Source organism: Pseudophryne corroboree, chromosome 6 (genome assembly GCF_028390025.1).
Source record: "Pseudophryne corroboree isolate aPseCor3 chromosome 6, aPseCor3.hap2, whole genome shotgun sequence".
In the NCBI taxonomy this organism is placed as follows: Eukaryota; Metazoa; Chordata; class Amphibia; order Anura; family Myobatrachidae; genus Pseudophryne; species Pseudophryne corroboree.
Window position 1 is genome coordinate 817,372,293 of NC_086449.1, and position 12,345 is coordinate 817,384,637.

The window sequence follows — 12,345 nt, forward strand, 5'->3', positions numbered from 1 at the left end:
TTCTATTTGCAAAAGAATAATACAATACAAGTCATACACTACCAAAATAACATTGACTACCTAACCAGATAACTACACATAAAGTACAATAGCAGTACAATAACACTTAAGAGAAAGAGAGAGAAAGAGGAGAGAGAGAGAGAGAAAGTGAGAGAGAACGAGAGAGAATGGCTTATAACAATAAAGACAATATGATTGCAGAGAAACTTACGCACAAAGGGAAACAATCGCATGCGCCTTCTGGATATCCAGCTCCCGATTATCAGCAATGAGAACCGTTGAAGAGAATAGAGAGCTGGCCCAGATCGGCTTGTCCTTTTATACACTACACACAATACAGTACAATGGTCCCTATATTCTTATTGTTCATTGGACACAGGAATTCGTCTTCGCATTATAACAAAAGGTCATAGGTTGATTCATACAGGTGGGCTGTGACTATTTCCAACTGCTCAGGTGGGTGGGAAACTAGGTTTCCCGCCGCATGGATAATAAAGTGCAAATAATAGTAAATGTCCATAAACTTCTTATGTCCATAACTATTCGCACGTGCGATTAATCCGCTTCAAACCAACACCGGAATATTGCTAATTAAATACTCTTCCGATGGATGCTAAACACCACTGTATAACCCCTGTCTGACCCTTCGTATCAAACAAAGAGGGATCTCTTTGTCTATGAACATGCTACATTAACTAAACTTTCAGATTCTATCAAAGGGACCATAATCTTCAAAATACATTATATGGTTAAAATATGTAACGATTGAGTCGCCCGCTAGACGCACATAAACTTTACCGTAAATGCGCATACCGTGCGCCTGCGGGTGCACGCAACAGCGAGTATGCGCACGCACAGGAGAGCCCATGCACTCGCAGCGGGGACACGCATGAGGTGCAAATATGGCAATGTGTAGCGTGATATTTTTCTGACTTTGACAGTCCACCCTTTGGCAGTCACCAATAACTGCCACTTTCTAAAACATTTCAAAAAGAGAAAAATATATGTCATGTGTAAATACATTTCTATGATTGGGTAGGGGAGGAGAGGAGAAGGTAGGAAACGGGTATGACCTAGTGAGATAGCAGAAGCATGTGTGTATAAATCCATGTTTGGGGGGTCATGTATCATCGTGCCGTACGTGTCTTAAATCAAGCTTCGAGGTATTGCGAAGTATACATTTGAATTCCTTCTTATCCCATGGTACGGGTCTGTGGATGGGCTGTCAAACTTTACCGAGCTCTCTTCGGCTTTTGGTTGCAACAAAATGGGGGAGCACATTTTAGTTGATGATACATGAATGGGGGAATATGTGAATGCTGATATCTGTGCCTGTATTCCCTATCGACTATGTGTGTTATTACCTGAAGGTTGTAGAGATGAAGATAAAGAACAATTATGGTAAATGCAGTGATAAACTATGTGAGTTTAATATACATTTGCCGATTGAGGTCTTGTCTTGTGTCTTGTCTTGTTTCGATGCACATGTTGACTGTAGTCTCTTTGTGCTTTTGCCAATAAACGCAAGCAAAGCTTTATCAATGTCCATAGACTTACAAAAAGTGTTGGGCTAGCGTAAAATTAAAAGTACTAGGGACATGGGGGGTCTATGGCATAGTCCATCAGTTGTCTGTGTAAAAGGTTGTCAAACTTCTTCTTTAATCCATCTGTTGTCTGCATACAAGGTCGTCAAATTCCTCTTCCAAGCGGGTCTTTTTACCTTGGAGAAAAACAAAGGAGAAACGGGTGAAAGAAACGGACCGTGGAATCACATTTTTATCACAACATTGTCTCTATCGTTGGGTCATAAATCACATCAGTCGTTGTTATTACAGTATCTTCACTCCTTAAACTCATCACTCGGGCGCTACGTTTACACTTTGTTAAAACCCGAACGCATCTAAATATCAGACCGACCAATATGATGACACCCAGAACACACAAAAGGAATTTCCCTACATCCATGATAATACCTTGGGTCCATTCTCCTAAACCAGAGAACCAATTTCGCGGGTTCAACCATGACACCCAACTGGTCAGCTCATTACCCACAGCGGTAAGGGTGAGATTGTGTTTCCTCGGAACTTCCATTTTAATTGGAGAATGTCGTCCATCTTTTGGTCTATGACCTCGACCGGGTCCTCGGTGCTGTTTGTGATATACGTGCAGCACTTTATTCCATACTGAGTTGCTAGGGTGACACAATAACCACCCGTCACAGCTGTGAGATAATTGAGAATCATCCTATGCTGAACCAGTTCTGTTTTATAAGCTTGGAGCTCCCTTCCAGTATACCTGAATGTGTCATCATACATTTCAGTGATATTATCTAATAAATTTGCAAGCGCAGATATATATTTATAATTTATCACTCCTCTGGCGGTACGAGTGATATCTAACGCGATTAGGAATTGAATCCCGGTGGATTCACTGATCAGGTCAGAGGCCGGATGCTCTGTTCTCTCTATCAGGTGCCGTTTAACGATGTGCTCGTAATGAGTGTGAGTATAAGGAGCTTGGGCACTGCGGTGAATATCCTTCATTTTAGTGTGGGATACGGTCATTACCTCAGGCAGTACTTTTCCAATATAACATAACCCTTCTGAATTTGGGGCAAGCCACTTATACGCCTTCCTCCCGCATATGAAATATGCATCATCGGGGAGAACATATGGGACGGATTAGGACATAACCATATTACACATTTTCCATATGAAATTTCCTAACCCTAATTCTCCCATCTGTTTACTACACGTATCGGTTTGTACGATGTGTGCACAGTATCCTGGTGATACCTCTCCAACTCTCATGGTCCTACTTCCTAGGGTATACCTATATCGGAAATATTTTCCACTACCGGCTATGTGGCGTATAAGTTCTGTATCTGTTGGCATTCTATCGGCTCTGTATGAAAAGGTCATGGTTTTGTTATTCCATGACACTTCCCAATTTCCCGGCTTTCGGGGATTGGAAATGTTAAAACATACTAGGGATCTATCCACATGATATTGGTGGAGCTTCAAACTAGGAGGACTGGAGATATTAAACCTCCTGTCCACCGGCCTCCCACTACTTAGCTCAAGTACCTCCCCTATAGTTAAAGGGAAGGGCACTAATCCTGATTTGCTATGGCCTTGAGGTACTTGAGAGCATACCCAACAATCTGTCTGACTTAACACTTTACCCACTAAGGAGTGATAGTCACTCAATGGATGCCGGTCCATGTGGATATTAAAACTAGATTGGCATTTCTTGATACACCCATCCTCAACTACACTGTCACAGAGCCTACAGATACAGTTCTCTTCAGCTAACAATCCTTCACAATTTCTTCTATTGTCAATGCTATCGGATCGTTTTCTGATACTCGCCTTTGCTTGTTGATTATGTTGTTCTTGGAAAACTACGCCTCCATCTCTGTCATCAGAACCCATTCCAGAACCTCTCTCGACCTCCATGGTACTCTCGCCGGAACAGACTGCTCTGGTCAACATCATGGTCAACAGGAAAATCCGGATCACAGTCTCTTGGGGCAAGTCCATCTTATAGGAGGAAATGGAGAAGGATGAGAAGGGGGAAAGAAACAATTGAGGGAGATGGGATGGGAAGTGGAGAAAAACAATAAAAGGGAACAGGGAATCGACAACTGCCTCCGATCTTATTATTCTCAATGCTCAGGTGCCGTCTCAGTCCTCCTGAAACAGACACTCCAGTGATACAACTTCCTCTACCGTCTGTTCTTTATCACGGGACCTCTCTGGATCAGCAACCTTCTTACAATGGGTCGAATGAACCCAAGTCTCTCTCTCGGCAACCTTCAATGCTGTCGTGCTAATCAATAAGACTTGGTATGGTCCTTCCCATCTGTCAATAAGGCAACCTGAGCGTAGAAAATTCCGTATCATTACATAATCCCCAGGTTCAATGTCATGACAATTACTATCTGGCAAATCAGGAATCACTAACTTCAGATTGTCATTCTGATTCCTTAGCTGTTTACTCATGTTAACCAGGTATTTTACAGTCACTTCATTGTTACACTTCAAATCATCCTGAGGGTTAATCATAACATGCGGTTGTCGACCAAACAGAATTTCAAAGGGGGACAGATTAAGAGGGGACCTGGGAGTGGTTCTGATGCTGTATAGTACAATGGGTAAAGCTTCTGGCCATGTCAATCCTGTTTCTGCCATAACTTTGCTCAATTTATTTTTAATAGTGCTGTTCACTCTTTCTACCTTCGCACTCGCCTGGGGGCGGTACGGAGTGTGCAACTTACTATCAATTCCCATCAACTTACACATTCCTTGAAAGACATCACCTGTAAAATGGGTACCCCTATCACTTTCAATTATTCTAGGGATACCGTATCTACACACAAATTCCTGCACAATTTTCTTAGCAGTAAACATAGCGGTATTTGTGGCCGCAGGAAATGCTTCGACCCAATTTGAAAACACATCTATACAAACAAGTACATATTTCAAATTTCGACAAGGGGGTAATTGTATAAAATCAATCTGTATTACCTGAAAAGGGCCGCCTGTAGGTGGGATATGAGATGGTTCTGTTGGTATTGCCTTTCCGATGTTCTTCCTCAAGCAGGTAAGGCATGACATTGCTCTCTTACCTGCATGGGATGAGAATCCTGGGGCGCACCAATATGCTCTTACCAACTTGCACATTCCCTCCTTGCCCAGATGAGTCAGCCCATGTGCTGCTTCAGCTAAACATGGAAGGTATGCTCTGGGTGCCACTGGTTTACCCTGTCCATCTGTCCAGAGTCCTGAGGACTCCTGGCCATATCCTTTTGACCTCCAAACTGCCTTTTCCTGTATGGAACACAAATTTTGCATTTCACACAACTTCTGTGTGTTGATGGTATTGAATACCATCAATTGTGTGGTGTCTGTCTGTCTGGGGGTACCAGCTGCTAACTTAGCAGCTTCGTCTGCTCGGCTGTTACCAAGTGATACTGGGTCTTGGCTATATGTATGTGCTTTACACTTGATAACAGCCACTCTGTCAGGTTCCTGTATCGCTGTTAGAAGTCTTTTGATGTGGGCTGCATGCGCTACCGGTGTACCAGCTGCCGTCATGAAATTTCTGAGGCGCCATAGGGCTCCGAAATCATGGACTACCCCGAAGGCGTATCTAGAATCGGTGTAGATATTGGCTGTTTTTCCCTTAGCCAATTCACATGCTCTGGTCAGGGCAACCAGTTCAGCAACCTGGGCTGAGTGAGGTGGGCCTAGCGGTTCTGCTTCTATGGTGCCTTGGTCATCTACGACTGCGTATCCAGTACACAAGTCTCCCGAGTCCGTCTGTCTGTGACAACTACCGTCAGTGTAGAAAGTAAAATCTACATCTTCCAGTGGGTTGTCACTGATGTCAGGTCTTGCCGTGAAATTTTGGGTCAAATATTCCATACAATCATGTGTGTCATCCCTTGTATTAAATCCTCCTTCCCCATCACTCTCGTCCTCCACCCTTTGTGCCTGTCCAGGCACACCTGGGAGATATGTTGCAGGATTTAATGCACTGCATCTCCTTATGGTGATGTTTACGGGGGCCATTAATGCCAATTCCCATCTTGTAAACCGCGCTGATGAGACGTGCCTGGTTTGGGCAGAATTCAGCAAGGCTGACACTGCATGTGGTGTATGAATTGTGAGGTTGTGTCCTAACACTACATCTTCGCTTTTTGTAACTAGCAATGCTATTGCAGCGACACTTCGCAAGCATGTGGGGAGGGATCGCGCTACCGTGTCTAGCTGAGCGCTGTAGTATGCTACCGGTCTACTGGCATCACCGTGCTTTTGGGTTAGGACGCCTGCCGCGCAACCAGCACTTTCTGTTCCGTACAGCTCAAAGGGTTTCCCATAGTCTGGCATACCTAATGCTGGTGCCTGCGTTAGGCACTGTTTGAGTCTCTCAAATGCCATCTCGGATTCGTCTGTATGCGAAATCCGATCAGGTTTGTTTGATGAAACCATCTCCTGCAAAGGTAATGCTAGAATGGAAAACCCTGGGATCCAGTTACGGCAATACCCACACATTCCTAAAAACGTTCTGATCTGTTGCTGGGTTTGTGGCAGAGTCATGTCTCTAATTGCTTGAATTCTATCAGCGGTCAGGTGTCTCAGTCCTTGTGTTAGACAGTGTCCCAGATATTTTACTTTAGGTTGGCATAATTGTAGTTTGTCTTTGGAAACCTTGTGTCCTGTGTCTGAAAAATGAAACAGGAGCTGTTTCGTATCTTTCAGGGACGCTTCCAGTGAATCTGAACACAGTAGTAAATCGTCCACATACTGTATCAATATTGATCCACTCTCTGGTTGGAAAGACTGTAAACAATCATGCAAAGCCTGTGAAAATATACTTGGACTGTCTATGAAACCTTGCGGTAATCGAGTCCATGTGTATTGGACTCCTCTGTATGTAAATGCAAACAAATATTGGCTGTCAGGATGCAGGGGTACAGAGAAAAAGGCGGAGCAGAGGTCAATAACAGTGAAAAATTTCGCAGTGGGAGGGATCTGCATAAGGATGACAGCTGGATTTGGCACTACGGGGAATTGACTCTCAACTATTTTGTTAATCCCCCTTAGATCCTGTACTAGCCTGTAACCCCTCCCCCCACTCTTTTTCACAGGGAAGATGGGACTATTGGCAGTGCTGGATGTTCTTACCAGAATGCCCTGTTGTAGCAAGCGCTCTATTACGGGGTATACTCCTAATTCCACCTCTGGCTTCAGAGGGTATTGTGGGATTTTTGGAGCTATCCTACCATCTTTTACTTGCACAACTACTGGAGCTACGTTTGCCATTAATCCAGTGTCTTGTCCATCTTTAGTCCACAGTGACTCTGGTATTTGGGATGTCATTTCTTCTATCTGGGATGGATTCCTATTTAACATAACAGTGTGGGACATTAATTTTGATGGGGAGTCTAGCATGTCTCGCACTTCCTGAGCGTGATTCTCAGGTATGTCTAAGAATACACCTTCAGGAGTGCAATAAATGACGCACCCCATTTTACACAATAAATCTCTTCCCAGGAGATTAGTCGGTGCCGATGCCGCCAGCAAAAAGGAATGCTTGGTATGCAAAGGCCCTATTGTAATCTCTGCTGGTTTGCTAACAGGGTAGTGCTGGACTACTCCCGTTATTCCCATGGCTGGAATTGTCTTACCAGTGGTTCTCATGCCCACTGTCGAATTTATCACTGATTTGGCCGCCCCCGTATCTACAAGGAAGTTTAATGATTTACCAGCTACATTGATTGTGACCTCGGGTTCACTTCCAAGGCTTGCAATCAATTTCACTGGCTGCAGATTACAGGTATGGCCACACCCCTATTGGGTATGGTGACCTCCCTGAATCGCACTGGCAGCAACTACTTGAGAAGGGGGTAAATGGGAACTACCAGAGACTTGCCAGTCTCTTTTTGGGGGATACCTTTTTGTTTCCCCTGCATGAGGCTCATGACTCCGTCTCTGCGGTCCCTGATCCCAATTTCGTGTGTCATGTCGTTGTCTAGGGGGTTGATATGATTTTTGTGTGTTTTTCGATTTACAGTCTCGTGCAAAATGTCCCTCTTTATGACAGTAATAACAGGTTACCACATTTGACTTACCCACAGGGTTTGGAGATTTATACAAAGGTGGCCTTGTGGTCAGGGCCTGTATACTTACGGCCATTAACTTATCACTTTGTGACTCCCTGTGTCTGGTGATATTTCGATCGTGATCAATAGCAGCCTCTCTCAAAGTAGCCACCGACAGACCTCGCCAACATGGTTGCGTGGTCTATACCCTTGTCTTCAATACCTCCTTTAAACCATCCATTAACACAGATACTGCTACCTCTCTATGATTTACATTTGTTTTAATGTCTTCTATGCCTGTGTATTTAGCCATTTCCAGTAGTGCCCTATGAAAATACTCAGCAGCTGTTTCTGACTCTTTTTGCTTAATGGAGAACATTTTGTTCCATTTAACTACAGCTGGAAAATACTCTTTTAACTGTAAATTTATCCTCTTTACATTGTCTTGGTTGTACACATCCGTAAGGGGTACATCCTCATCTAATTTACAGTCAGCTAAGAATAGTGCTGAGTCGACATTGGAGGGTAAACATGCCCTCAGCAATATCTGCCAGTCTTTGTTATTGGGCTCTACAGTATTCCCTAGATCTCTAATGTATTTCTGGCTAGCAACTAGATCCTTCCTAGGATCAGGGAATTCAGACACTATTGTTCTTAATTCCATTCGGGAAAAAGGACAGTGCATGGCAATGTTTCTGACAGGAGTGACTCCTGAAGTGTCCGTTTTCCCATTTGGCACTGCTATTACCCTAACGGGATTAAGTCTACTAACATCATTCTGAATAGATTCTACAGCTTGTGGTGAAATGGTTTCAGCATAGTGTATGGTGCCGTACTTACCCGTTGATACGACCTCACCTGTCCCTCCGCTAGGGGCCTTGGATACTAATCTTACGGGTTGGGTCGTGCCCACTGCTGTTTCTGATATGGTGGCTGCTAGAGAGAGTGCCGATAGTGTTGTTGACTCGTCCTCTTGATCACACTCCTGGGGAAAGTTTAAAACAGGGTACAACTTGCACGGGTTAATATTTGCATTACTCATCTTATTCATATTATCCTTAACATTTATACAGTTACTAAGTGCCTGTTTATTACACATTAGTGCGTCATTCTCTGCAACCAACTTCTCTCCCGTTATGTAAGGTGGCGGTGGTGCCGTAGCTATCAGTTTCCTGATAGGGTTAGATCCTGCCGCCTGAGTCAATCCTCTCTGAATTTCACCCTCCTGTTGCCATAACTGTAAGTAGTCATAATGTTTGATCCGTCTCTTTGTTGATTTAATGAGACATATCCTTCTCCTAAGATTTTGTAACACATCTGGGCTAAAGCTACCTACCCGGGGAAACTTCTCCCCGTCATGCACAGTCATTCTTTCCCATTCATCACATAAAACCTCTGTGTGTGAACCGTATTTTTCACACATTACATACCTTGCCGACCCGATTGGCCGGTTTACTGAGTCAACCCGAACCGAGGTTGATCGCCCCCTACCTGAACAACTGGCCCCCATAACTTGCAGGTGTTGCTTTCACTACCTCTGACCTTCAAATCAGGGTCTTCAGCGAACCCTTACAAAAACCAAGATGTCCGGGGCAGGCCGGCGGCGAAGTTTACCGAGTACTCCACTCACTCCTCGCCCACGTTGGCCAGTACTGCAATCACTGTATCCAGAGCTGTTGTACCCAACCTAGGGCCCCTATGAACCTTTACTTACTGGGGCGTGTTGGACCTACCAGTCCCCAGCAAGTATCGGTTGTTGGATAGTTCCCGAGTGACCAGCGAACCTCCCTTAAAATAAAAAAAATTACACAAATCACGTTAGAGTGTACAAATAGCGTTTATGACCCCTTTCGTACGCAAATGGTACTGGTCAGGTTACTAACTAATGCACACAATTACGTGCGGTACAATCGTTCGGCACATAAGCAACTAATCTTATGTGCGGAGCGACCAGTGGAATCGAAAATTGCGGCTGCAAATTCCTTCAGCCTGAGCTTCAATGGCCTATATGGGTTCCGCACCAACCCTTCTTGGTGTTGTGCTACTTTTCTCTATAGCGGACTTCTTAGTCTGCTGTACCTAGACCTCCTGGTCTGTTCCGGACCTCCTGGTCTGTGCTACAGTAGACCTCCTGGTCTGCTATACTCTAATGCTCAAATTTATGTTTAACAAGGGATGCCTCCCCAGCCACCATGCACGTCACTTACATGTATGTACCTCACGAGAACTCGACTTCTTGTGGTTCAACCCAAAAATTGTAAAAACATATATATACAAACACTCACTCACCACATGTACACTTTACTTTTGTTTCTATTTCTGCGCAGAAATTTCTTTCCTTTAGACCAGATGAGTCGTAAATTTAGAGAAGGATCTATTAGTTTAAATTTCGGACACTAAAATTGACTTGCGCTATTTATCGCGTTGCCACCTTTTCGCCTGTTAAAAATAATACTATCGTGTGTTTTGAATTATGTGGGCGTACCAGGACGCTCCGTTGCGTAATATACGCTGCGTGCGTCGGCCTTTGTGTTGCGTACGCTTGTCTCACCCTTTTGTTAGAGACACGTGTATGCCAGCCAGATATGTCCACAGAAATACAGTTAACACGTTTATCAATGTAGATGATCTTTAATTGTATTCATCTACCGAGCACCACACAAGTCTCTCCTTGTATCTTAGGCAAAGCTGTGTGCGTGCTTTACAAATTACCCCTTAATGTATTACCTTTACTCTTTAACTATTAATAGCAACAAATCTTTCTTAGCCCGTTATCAATTGTGAAATGGCAACCAAGAGAGTGATATGTGAAAATACACGAATGAAAAGAAATGCAGATGTATGCGTGCGTGCGTACGTACGCAAGACAGAACAGAGAGAAAAAAACAGTTTTAAAAGACACTAGCGTATTGTTCTTACCTCCGGTTCCGGATTCCTTCAGCACCCTTTACTAAGCGAAGCAGACGCTTATCGGGTCAGCACTACGAGGAATATTACCTCCCGCCCTTTGCTGATCGATAATGTCTGCTGAAATTACCTAGTGCAGATATGTGAAGGACGGACGAGCCGCCAATTGATAAAGCCAAATATTTATCTTACGTAAAACCCTTTAAAAGGTAAAAGAACACAGTACGCTATTGGCGTAAGGAATACCGTAAGTGTACGCACGTTGCGTAACAATCGCTTAGCCGTGGTCGAGACGCACGAGCGTCACGTTCGCTCACGGCTAAGAGAGCACAGGCAAGCCCGCTATAGGCTGCCGACTAACGTAATGATACGCTATTAGCGTAGCGGACGCTCGGGACCACGAGGAGATCACAAGCGGCGCTGACGCTCACAGTGTTAAACCTTTATAACTATACCATAAAACAATGTACTTATAATGTAAATCCTTGTGCAGTGATAAGGTGTAAATGCAACACAGTGTAACCTTATTAACTTGAAAGCTGTACGAGCGTCTCCGACGCTCTGAGAATACTTAGAAATATAATAAATACACAGATACCGGTATTAGGTTCTAACACCTTATATGAACGTTCTATTTGCAAAAGAATAATACAATACAAGTCATACACTACCAAAATAACATTGACTACCTAACCAGATAACTACACATAAAATACAATAGCAGTACAATAACACTTAAGAGAAAGAGAGAGAAAGAGGAGAGGAGAGAGAGAGAGAGAAAGTGAGAGAGAACGAGAGAGAAGGGCTTATAACAATAAAGACAATATGATTGCAGAGAAACTTACGCACAAAGGGAAACAATCGCATGCGCCTTCTGGATATCCAGCTCCCGATTATCAGCAATGAGAACCGTTGAAGAGAATAGAGAGCTGGCCCAGATCGGCTTGTCCTTTTATACACTACACACAATACAGTACAATGGTCCCTATATTCTTATTGTTCATTGGACACAGGAATTCGTCTTCGCATTATAACAAAAGGTCATAGGTTGATTCATACAGGTGGGCTGTGACTATTTCCAACTGCTCAGGTGGGTGGGAAACTAGGTTTCCCGCCGCATGGATAATAAAGTGCAAATAATAGTAAATGTCCATAAACTTCTTATGTCCATAACTATTCGCACGAGCGATTAATCCGCTTCAAACCAACACCGGAATATTGCTAATTAAATACTCTTCCGATGGATGCTAAACACCACTGTATAACCCCTGTCTGACCCTTCGTATCAAACAAAGAGGGATCTCTTTGTCTATGAACATGCTACATTAACTAAACTTTCAGATTCTATCAAAGGGACCATAATCTTCAAAATACATTATATGGTTAAAATATGTAACGATTGAGTCGCCTGCTAGACGCACATAAACTTTACCGTAAATGCGCATACCGCGCGCCTGCGGGTGCACGCAACAGCGAGTATGCGCACGCACGGGAGAGCCCATGCACTCGCAGCGGGAACACGCATGAGGTGCAAATATGGCAATGTGTAGCGTGATATTTTTCTGACTTTGACACCAGGTACAGGTGTACAGAATGCAGATTATTCCCAGGTACAGGTGTACAGAATGCAGATTATTCCCAGGTATAGGTGTACAGAATGCAATTTATTCCCACATACAGGTGTACAGAATGCAGATTATTCCCAGGTACAGGTGTACAGAATGCAGATTATTCCCAGGTACAGGTGTACAGAATGCAGATTATTCCCAGGTACAGGTGTACAGAGTGCAATTTATTCCCAAGTACAGGTGTACGGAATGCAGATTATT